This window comes from Haemaphysalis longicornis, unplaced genomic scaffold (assembly GCF_048455015.1).
Source record: "Haemaphysalis longicornis isolate Haplotype H1 unplaced genomic scaffold, Haemaphysalis longicornis Haplotype H1 scaffold_10, whole genome shotgun sequence".
NCBI lineage: Eukaryota > Metazoa > Arthropoda > Arachnida > Ixodida > Ixodidae > Haemaphysalis > Haemaphysalis longicornis.
In genome coordinates this window covers 6,249,370-6,261,133 of record NW_027526204.1, presented here as the reverse complement: position 1 = coordinate 6,261,133, position 11,764 = coordinate 6,249,370, and the positions used below count along the sequence as shown (strand labels likewise).

Below are 11,764 nucleotides of genomic sequence, written 5' to 3'. Positions count from 1 at the left end.
CTACGCTGCTGTTCTGCCTACCTGCTTGCTGTACCTATTACGTCGCCGCCACCGCAAATCCCCACTTGTTACAAACTCAGAGGTTTTCGCACTGTTAGCAGTCGTTTTACACGATGGGTTTGATGCGCCTGACATGCCAGGAGTGACATCGCTTGTAGTATTAGAGCGACGTTGCTTGTCTGCAAGACGGTGCCGGTCAAACAAGCGTTATCAACGCCATAATTCTAACGGCACATTCCATTTATTTCGTGGCTGCCGTGGCTTGCGCAGAAAAGGTCGGGTTGACTGCGATAGCTTTTCTTGAGTCAAATAATGGAGCTTTGGCTCAATCGCTTGCAGCGCTAGCAATGCGGCCTCGTCTGCAAGACCGGTGCGCGAGAAACAAGCGTTAGGACAGCCAGAATTTAAAAAATGCAGCATAAACTAGACCATCGTTAAAGGAGGCGATGACTAGACACAAGCGACAATATTCGTTGACAACTTACGTAAGTATAGAGTTGTTTTAGGCGTCTCTAACACCGCCCGCTGGCATAGCCGTTCGTTAACGCGTCCATTTACTGATTTGTAGGTCAATGGTTCGACTCCTCGTCGGAGGTGTTTTTTTTTTTTTTTTTACGTGAGGGTTTCATTAGCTCCTTTTTTAACGACCAGGGTAAGCACCTGTTCCTTGCTTTCTATCACGCCGACATTTACCGCCCTCTTCCTAAACCCAAAGTAGCTCGTTTTCTCGCACGTTCTCTCTTGAGAAGCCCGCCGTGAAAACAAAACCAAAACAAACGTCAAACCTCTTTACAATATCAGTATATATGTCAATTACTTTATGTGTATTCACTTTTTGTGTTTAAAAACCTTAAATTTAAGTTATAAACACATTTCAGACTTTGAAAGCAGAAAGATAATTACCAACATTACAGTAGTAACACAATTTTCGTCAAACATAGAGGTGCTGCATTTGAAGTCTGGCAACTATCTCTCACTTTTGTGTGTGTTTTTTCATGGCGTTTTGTGCCGAGTGGTTGGTGGCGTGATTTAATCTGTTTTATCTATTTCAAGCTTAAATCATAGTTATAGAAGCTTTATGGGTGATGTCTACCCTTCCAACCTAGGCGTGTGTTGAACATGGGGACCCCGGAAGAACGATCATCGCCGGATAAAATACTGCGCGTCAAAAGTGGATGACATTGCATCAGAACAAAGCGTGTTCGTGTGTCCGCGAGATGAAGACGACAGTGAAGGAGAATTGTACGTTGGAAACATCGTTTTTGCTCGGGTAAGTACGCATTTTTTATTATTCTGTATTTGGTTGGAACGAGTTCTGGTGTTTATGGGTCAGTAATTCGCTAGACCCGCATCTTGTTTGCTCTGAGAGCCTACGTGAGTTAGTATACTTGTTTGGCGCCCAGTCCACCGTTTCCGCAGAAGTCAGCATCAATTTACGCTGAAGCTAGACCTTGGCTACGATGCTCGCGCTATGGTACACGGCTGCTAATAATTTCACATCACCGGGGCGTTTGTTTATGTGTCTCTCAAACAGTGCCTTTGCGGTTGCAGATCGCAGTCGCAATTTCGCGTGAGTGGCACAACGCTGTGATTAGTCCTCCCTCGTGAATACCCGCGGTATACCAAGAAATAACATGAACAGGAGGTTCCCTGGAAGTGCATGTGAAAACGCGTACACGTGATTCCATGGCTGGCGTCTCGTAGGTGTTGTGAAATCTCTCCCCCCCCCCCCCCCCACGAATTCCGTGCAGTGCGCTTCGCAGCTATTGCGCTCGCGAGACCGGCGACCGTACGCCTCGCGGTCTTGTGCGATATGTGTGCTGTTCTCGTGAAGCTCGACAACAGCGAAATTGCCGTACTCGCTCGCCAACGCGCCCCGACAGCGTACGCGTCGACCGGGTGCTGACGGAGTTGTGCTGGAAGAAAAGCAGGCAAGAGATGAGGGCGCACGAGGTGTAGTTAAACATGAGAATTTACAAAGTGCAAGGTGGAGAAAATAGTATGCAAGGGCCGGAAACGGTGAGAGAGTTCGGGCCGCGCGCCAGCGAGCGAGTGCGGTAATTTACGTTGCCGAGCTTCACGAGTCCGGCACGAATATGACGACGCCCGTCTGAGAGTTCATAGAGGTATAGAATTCACATACGTGCAAATTGAAGGTGAAATGCGCGCATGTGGCCTCGCAGGGAGTTAGCATAGTCTCGGGGTAGTGGGGGAGATTTCACAACGCCTACGAGGCGCCTGCCGATTCTGTCAGAGTAGCTCTCGGGAAGTCTGGGGCTTGATATCAGAGGCATATGTATTGTTTAAATTAGTGCAGAAAATTGAGCCAATTCGCAAGTTCTCATTTTCGCGAAACCGCAGGCCATACAGAGACTAACACGAAAGCTGTAGGCACTCACTCAACTCGATTTATATTGGAGAATTGAACGTGCAGATACAAGTCAGACATTGAAATGGAGGAGCTTCAACTATCACACACCAGTTCCGATTGAAAGCAAGGGATACAGATGAGCTGCTAGCATGCGTTCCATGCAAATTAGCTCAGTAGCTAGCTTTGCATATATCATGCATACCCCACTCACAGTACCTGCGGGTCTAATAAATACATTCTTACTGTGACCCAAATTTCACTTGGGGTGTTCCGGGAATGTTCATATTAGTGCCTTGGAGGTTACTGTCTTTAAACGATTAAAAATCTACTTGATGTAAGCATTCGTGCTTTGTGTGTGCTCTTCTTGTATTTCAACAAGTGTCAGCACACTCACAGATTATGCACCTGCAGGTGCTGCTGCTGGCTGTCCTGGGTCAGCTGCCTTCCAGTCCAGTTCCAAAGGCTTTGCCAGGGCCTCCCTTGGCCAACCGACACTGCACCTGCTGTACCCAAGTACTGCCTGGCCTTTCGTTGGTGCTCCGTACGCTTTGCCACCAGGAATGGTCATTCATCCATCATCTGGCCGCTTGGACCACCCGTTCAGAAGTCAGCGCATTTGCTCGACACATCGGTCCAGGCACTGCTGCCATATCGGTGCACCCACCGATTATGTACTTTCAGGTTAGTTATTGCATGTTGTGGAACTTGCCATGATGTATACCTGTTAGCAGTGCTGTGGCCTCTGATTATTTGAAACATTTTCATGAAGCAGTGCTGTGCGTATGGAGCGTGTCATTGCTTAGCAGAGATATTGAAGGGAATCTGGGGCTGACGACTAAAGGGCAAGAAGAGAAATTGAACTGACTTTGAAGCAAGTATTCGTATGTAATCAAGCCAAGCAAACATTTAGGATCTTTCGATATGATTTTAAACTTGCAATACAAACTGGTCTACTTCAGATCATACTGGTAATAATCATACTATACCGAAAAGTACATCCCGCAGTCTGTAGAATTCTGACAGCGCTTTTTTCGCAGTCTCTCATGACAGGCACTAATCTCAATGGTTGGAAGATAGTCGAGGTAGCACCAGTCTTTAAATCAGGAGACGGTACTTCACCATTAAATTTCCCTAACAAGCACCATATGCAAGGTCAGGAAACATTTCATCCACTCTCAGGTCGCTAATTATTTATAAAATCACAATATCACATTCGAGTATCACCACGGTTTTCACAAGGGTTACTTGAGAAACACAACTTTCAGGATTTGTTCACGATCTACATTGATCCATTGACACAGGCTTACACACTGCGGTAGTTTTTCTCGATTTTTCTAAAGCATTCAATCGCATTGCACACCACAGACTACTTCTCAAACTTCACCCTAATGTCCTCACTTGAGCAAAAGATTTTCATTCTTCTCAAATGCAGTTTACTTCTAATAACTATATACTTCTTTTGCTCGTGCCACTTTGTTGTCCCCCCAGGCAGGTTGCTTGGTCTATCTTCCATGTTGCATATCCTCCCATGTAGGTCTATTTGCAGATGATGTTGTAATTTATCACAATTTCTTTCAACTACTACCGTCAATGCTTTCAATCTGATCTTAACACAATTAACTCCTGGTGCTGCAAATGGCTAATGTCACTTATCTCTAAAACAAAGTGCATGACTTTAACGGTGGCAAGTCTCGGATTGTAAATACTTACTTCATTAACAACAGCCTGATTACCTCTTGAGACAAAGGTGTTTTGGTAGGCCGGTAGGGGAGGGGGGATTGCATGGTGGATTTCAAAAGGTACATCGATTGGGAAAATAAGACGTGTGATTAATATTTTCATTTGCACTCCAAAACTCGCTTTATTTCATATGTTTAACCCACTGCCGTGGCTAGGGTGGTGTGTTGTGGAGGCGAATGTCGGTTAGATACCGTTTGGTGTAGCCGCTTTTCAGATGGAGGCAACACGTAAAGACGCCCGTGTTTGGAGATTTCGATGCGCACAAAAATACCCAGATGGTCAAAATTAATGCGAAGCCTTCCCCTACAGTGCTTCCCATATCCCAAGTGTAGCTTTGGCGTGTTAAACCACCGTTTTTTTTTTCATGTTTTTGGTATAGTACCAGCTGCTGTAGCAGGTGCAACTTAAAGGTAAAATTTTACATAATGTTTCCAAGAGCTAAATATAAAGGCCATATTGAAGTGCGTTTATGGGTCTATCTCATAGCAGTAGTGAAAGGTTATATACTCTGGTGCAGGTTAAGAACGCCAATGGCTCATGTGGTGTAGTCCAGTGTTTGACGGAATGCCGTGTAGGCAGGTAAAAGCATTATTGCAGTGATGAAACGTAGGTCACTGACCAAGTCAAGAAAGCCATTTAACGGTTTGTTGCTTGTTCACGGTGAGCATGTGTCGTGGAAAACGAAGCTATATATTGGGCATTACGCGGCGCAATGAGTTTGCATAGATATGGTGCAGATTGCCATCCATTATGTTGATAATGTTGGGCGTCGTCTGAACAATGAGGGGCTCGAGCAGTAATCGAGAAGATAGATTGCACTCAGTTGTCAGCAATTTTGTCTTGTTCCAGTCGACCACGTGTCCCGTCCTCTCACGGTGCTCTGCCAGTGGACTTGTTTTTGCATGGCCCTTGTTCACTTCGTTCCAGTGCTGCATTAATCTTCTGTGCAGATTGCCCGTTTCGCCAATGTACACTGATTTGCATTCAGCGCATGGAATCTAATAAACAATACCCGGAAGCTTGGAGCGTGAGAGGGGGTCTCTCACGCTGACAATGTAAGAACGCAGCTTGCTAGTGGGCACATGCACAATGTATGCACTGCGTGTCTTGAAAATGTGTGCGAGAGTTTCACCGATGTGTGGGACGTAGGTAATTGCTGCACGTTTTGATGCAGTCGTTGTCCTGAATATAATGCCTAAAGCATTATATTCAGAAAGAAGCGAAGAGGGCGACTAGCAAGAATCCACATTGACATTAGCAGGCAGAAGCGTCCACAAGGCCTGTGTCAAAACGTGCTGCAATTCTCGTCCTACACATCAATCAAACTTTCGCACGCATTTTCAAGAAACACATTGTGCACATCGTGCAGGTGCCCACTAGCAAGCTATGTTCTGACATTGTCAGCGTGAAAGACCCCCTCTCACGCTTCAAGCTTCCAGGTGTTGTTTATGTTTTGAACAAAAAAAGTGCCATTTAAACGTGACACCTCCTTCCTTGCCGATTTCTGATGCCTGATTGTTCAGTTTGTGGGGATACGTTTAGCAGATTGCTCACATGTCTAACCTGTATTTGTGCTTGAGCAGTCAAACGCTGATGTTAGCAGTGAAGTAGGTGAAAATTGTAGTTTGATTGTAGTTGTGTGCAGATTACCTACATTGTGTTAATTCGTAGAAAAGCAAAATTGAGGTAACCCTGCTAACTGTTCCGCATTGCAGCATTTTATTATGCGAACGTTAAGGAGTTCAGCTGCTTGTTAAAGGTGAAATAAACAGTGGTACAAAAAGAAGAGCATCTACTAAACAGAACCCAGTCGAAAAACACAACAGGAATTTCTGTCGCACAACAGAAATTTCTGTCGCACGACAGAAATTTCTGTCGCACGACAGGGATTTCTGTTGGGACTGCAGGATGGTCTGTCGTGCGACAGGAAGTTCTGTAGTACAACTACAGAAAATTTGTCGTACGACAGGCATTTCTGTCGCACGACAGGAATTTCTGTTGGGACTACAGGGTGGCCTGTCGTGCGACAGAAATTTCTGTAGTACAACTACAGAAAATCTGCCGTACGACAGGCATTTCTGTCGCACAACAGGAATTTCTGTTGGGAATGCAGGATGGTCTGTTGTGAGACAGGAATCTCTGCAGAATGATGACAGAATGTCTGTCGTACGACAGAAATTTATGTAGTACAACAGACATATCTATCATGCGACCGACATTCTGCAGTCCCCACTACAAAAACCTTTGTAATAGAACTACAAAATTTCTGTCGCATGAGACATTTCTGTTGTACTACAGTTTTTGTGCAACACCCTGTAGGCACTACACAAACTTCTGTTGGCCCACAGACTGTCCTTCAGCCACTACATTCAGCATTCCGTAATTACCATTATTATCTGCCATGCGACAGATCATTTTGTAGTCCCTGCAGATTTTTATAGTGTGAAAGAGAAGTTTAGATCCATTGCGAAAGTGTCACATGGCAGACCGTTCAGTATTGCTACAAAATTTTTTGCTTACCCTGTCGGAAAACCCCGCGTTTTCCAGCATTAGGAGAGCGATGGAATAGCCCGGAAAGAACGGAATACATAGGAAAACGCCGCGCAGAACGACAGCAACGCGGGGAGGTTGCTGGAGAGCATCGAATAACATGGGGACATTGCCTTTGGGGACAGGGCTTTAGCCAATGCGAAGGGGATAGCACGAACGGGATAGTACGGGATGGTATGGTGCCGCTGCTTGGCTAGACACGGGAATGCCGCGCGCCGGTTAAGGGGTGGACTGGTTGTATTCCAGCGCCGCGATCGACGCAGATGCTCCGAAACTTGGTGTTTGCGGCCCGTGCGGTGCAGCAAAATCCCACTTTTTTAGCGTGCGGTGCACGGAAACAATGCTGCGTGCGAGTGACGGTCATCTCGTTCAATTGCATTGCAAGCGTCCGTTGTAATGAACGTTTGTTGCATTGCGGCCATTAGCATTCCGGCCGTGTTGGAAAAAACCTTCACTACAAATTTGCAATTAACAACGCAACTTAGCACAAATCACACTAATGTTGGAGCATCTAAGCGTAGCCCCATAATAAAAAAAAGGGATACATAGAGAACTTCGGAAATTCCTCGGGTTCTTCGAGTGAATTGCAATTGCATATATTGTACTGTGGACAATGTTTGATAAAAGAATCAGGCAACAGGGGTAGCCCCTCGGCAAAACGGACGCATAAAAAACAAGCAAGATGTGCTTTTTGAAGACGTGGTGTAATAATTGCAGTGCACATTCTGACATGTATTTCTGGGTGTCTTTGAGAGCCCCATTGTTTCAATCTGCGTGCTGTTGTTTTGTTTTGTTTTTTTAGCGAGCAATTTGTTTATTTTAACGCGAAAGATGTGTCCAATCAAGCGAAATAGTTAAAATAAGATTTTAAAAACAGCGAACCAGTTGCCGCTACCTGTGTGAAAAAAAAAAAAAGAAACGGCGCCAGTGAACTCGCTGCATTGCCGAGATGTGTTAAAAAAATAAATGTAGAAAGAAAGAAAACGCGCGCCTTCCCTCTAGCCCGGTCCTCTGGAAGAAGTTCGGGGAAGCATCGTCACCACTGAAGGCATGTCGCGGCGCGACAGAACTCGCGGGACGGGGAGACCACAATACGAAGAATCGAGAGGGGTCAGGAGGGGTCGCGAAACAACTTCTCGTGATCGGCCGGTTCCCTCCTTACCCTTCCTTTGTTCCCTCCTGCTTTGTTCCTTCCTGCTTTTCGACTCCCGGTCAAAATTTGCGGTGGCTGCGTGGCCCAGTGGCTCGTTCACATTTCACATCGGCGCTTTGCCTAGTTGAAGTTAGGCTTAACTTTTTTGTAAAAACGTGCATCTTATGTCTCCGCGGACTGTCAGCAGCAACATTTGAAGCTTCGGAAGCTGTGGTAAAAGCAAGATCAGTGGTCCGGATTTCAAGCATCTCGATGTGAGGACTCCTCCAGCGACGACTAACCGGGGTGCTTGGCATAATTGGCACTTTAATGTGAGTGAATGCGACGAATCTCGCAGGCAGCGCGATTTGGAATACATGTGATGTGCTTCGACAATCGACTGAACTTGCAACGATCCCTGCGTGACTTCGGCAGGTATCGTGTGTGCGTACTCTTCAAGATAGTGCAGCACCACAGAGACGTGCGCTTTTCGCCACAGGATACCCTTCCACGCCTTGCTGTGCGAATGCAACGGAACAAGGTTCACAAAGGCAAGCATTCCAGCTAAAGATTGACTTTCCATTTTAATTTTCTCACGTTCTCTCACGTTTTGCAGTGTAAAAGAAATATTTGTTCACTTGTGTTTTAATGGCCCTAACTAATATACGGAACGAATTTTCGAACGGTTATTGTCGAAGCTCGTTTATTATTTTTTTCTATCGGGGAGAATAAATTTGCTTTTATGAACAGGTTGATCGTCATTGACGGAACGCGATGATGGGACGCGATTTGGCCCTGCTTCCGAAGCACGGCCAAATCAGCTGAAAAGTGCCCAAATGAGTCTGGCTAAATTTTGTAGCGCTACTGAGGTTTCCCTGAAGGAATAACTTCTGTATTTCTTGTTAACAGCTACGCGGGTTTGCAATTACACGGCTATTAAAAAAAGGCAGAGCGCGAGCATCGGCCACGCTATTCGCTAGAGACGGCGTGGTCTCGGGCGTGTTCCAGCGTTACGTTCCAGCGGCTGCTGGATCCACGAGTTTCCGTGTCCGGCGTGTACCAGCGTCCAGGTTCCCGTGAATTTGCAGCAGGCGCAGTTTCGCATGACGTGCGGATGAAAGCTGTTTTGTACTAAAAGAAATTATAGTTCTGACCGTTTCCAAGTCAGCACGATCATGGAGCATACAAATAACGCTCCACATTTTGTTTTTATATTTGGCAATGAAATAAAAATAATTTGTTTGGTGTAACAGCAACATAAGAGGGCAGTAAAAGCCTCTCCATGACAAAAAGTGAAGCCCCGGTAGTGCCCAGGAACAGTGTTGTAAAAAGAGGAAAATAAAATGGATAAGCACCGCAAACTGCTTTTTGTTTCGGACTGTGATCAGGCATGTGCAGTCTGCGTAACATCAAACTTTTGTATTGCATGCATGAATGTACCACTAGTTGCATTGCTTAAATGCCTTTTGGTACAGCTTTCTGAAATCAGTTATTCACTGAAAACAATTTCAAGCTTGTACCAGAAAGGCAAGAATGACCCCAAATGCTTATGTTTGTTGGTCATATTTTTATTGAAGTTGTTATGCATATCCTGCATACTTCAGGTAATTAATAGAAAAAACATCACGGGAAGTAAATTTCTTATGCCAAACTAGTTGAACTTGGAGACATGACAGGATTTACTACGAAAACAGACATGACAGGATTTACTACAGACTACAGAACAGGATTTACTACAGACTACAGAACAGGATTTACTACAGACTACAGGGCAGGATTTACTACAGACTACAGGACAGGATTTACGACAGACTACAGGACAGGATTAACTACAGACTACAGGACAGGATTTACTACAGAATACAGAACAGGATTTACTACAGAATACAGGACAGGATTTACTACAGACTACAGGATGTCCCATTCCCTCACAGGATCATTCTGTCGTATTTTTCTGTTGTGTTTTTCGACTGGGAAATATCTTCACAATCGCAGGATGCCAACGGTCCGCCTACCAACTTGTGTCCTGCATCGTTTCTGCTGGCTGGAGCGGTTCATGGAGCATTTTCCAGCTTCTCAAAGTTTGTGGTCAAGCGCTCCTCCAAGTGAAAGATGCCGCAGAGGGATCTTTTGTTTTAATGCCACAATTTCACGTGCTCAGCAGCAAATTTACTCGTAAGGCTTTTTAAATATTCATCACCCAAGAGGGCATGTTACCTTCGTCTTCGGTGGAATGTGTCTGCACTCAGGTTATTTGTGACAGAAACAAGTGGACGACGTCATGAGAGTCATTGACGCCTTGTTGATTGTGCATGCTTCTGAAATGACATTTTCATTAAGCTGAATACTTTCCACATATTACGATTTGTGAACAAATTATGGTAAAAGTCATGATTAGTTGTACTACACTGCAGGAAGGAAATGCCAACGTACGTTTTAAGCGCCTCTGATATTTCAGATCGTTGGCTGGTGAGCAATAAAACAAAACTGAAATTTTTTTAAAGTAAAATCAAATATTCGTTGTCACCAGTGCATGACCATAGTAAAAGCTATCTAGTCACCAAATTTAGAATTAGACACGAAATGCCAAGAAAAATAGGGAAATAAACTAGACAGCTGGCTACAATAAACAAATTCGTAAAATTCCTCAATGTCTATCAAGTGATGATTCAGGCGGGTTAGTTAAGATGTCAGTGGGTTTACACACCCAACTTGCAGGGAAGCACATGAGCTCCCAATATTAACATGTTTTTAGTGAAGACCGTCTTCCTTCATTAAGCTGCTTTGCACATTGATGCCAGTCTGATAAATGTCCTGAATTTTTGTTATGATCAATCTTTGTATGGGAACCATATATTTTTATATGATGTCGCTGTGTATTTCTGAAACTGTATCTAGTCACTAATTCCAATTTGTCGTGGTCAGGTTTTTTCAACTAATTCGTAGCTTTTTTAACAATTATGGTATATTTTGTGTGCCTAAAGGAATGCCTCATTGCATGTTTAGCCTATGTAGTGTTGAAAGCGGACATTTTGCTTCAAAGTGGAATGTCGGGCTAGCAACAAGGTACTTCGCGTGCTGCTCACTTTCATTCATGCCATTATTTTTTATATTATCATTTAAAATTAAAAGCCAGCCAATTTGCTGTCGTTTTAATTTTGTCACCTACTTTATACTTTCTTTTTTTTTCAACTTTGTGTAAGGATCGACTATCCATATTTTTATGATACCAAGGCGTTGGACTGGGCTAGCTGGTACATGTTTGAATGGATAAAAAACCATAGGAAAACCCAGGACACAGAAGAGAACGACGGGACAAACTTGTGCCGTCATTCTGTTTTAACTGTTTCCTGTGTTTACCACTGGTTTTTTATGCATTCAAACATTTTTTATGAGTTTGTTGAACAGTGATTAGTTTAGGTGTGTTCAAACAATTGTTGGCTGCGAAGGCTCCCTGTAGCATTTGTATAAGTGCTCTCTGCTTTTTTTTTGAGCCAATACCCCACCACCAGTCTTCATGAGGTGGTCTTCTGTAGAAATAAGTTGAAATAAATATTTGTTTGCATTGCTTTACATGTTTTGAAAGAATTTCTTGTTCATTCTTGTTTCATTCAACCCCGTTTCAGAATCCTGCTTAAGGCATTTCCTCTGTTATTTTTTTTCAGAACCAGGAAGGGTGCTCATCCTCGGTTCTTGCTGAAGCAGCAGTATCCATACTTCACACGTGAGCACTGAACACACAGTAATTATGGTATGAAACATTCTACCAGTATAAGCCTGCTTTGTAGACGTCATTGTAGATGTCAAAGCTCTTGACAGTGTAGTCCAATGTCTGGTGTAACGGGCAATGTCTACAACTTGTAAAAATTAATTTTGTGGCTATAATGTTTGTGATTATTTTAAAATGCACGTCAACTACTATTTAGAATCGCTGTCTAAATTGGCAGCCATTTTCCTGGTGGATACAGAAA

The 11,764-nt window shown here is 44.1% G+C and overlaps 1 long non-coding RNA gene across 1 annotated transcript; it reads left to right on the top strand.

The window, feature by feature from the left end:
* The first annotated feature begins 655 nt into the window (after positions 1-655).
* LOC144158147 (uncharacterized) lies at positions 656-11,328 on the top strand. Its single transcript, XR_013319952.1, has 3 exons — positions 656-1,270; positions 2,783-3,052; positions 9,789-11,328. It is a non-coding gene; the product is annotated as an uncharacterized LOC144158147 (long non-coding RNA).
* The last annotated feature ends 436 nt before the right edge of the window (positions 11,329-11,764 follow it).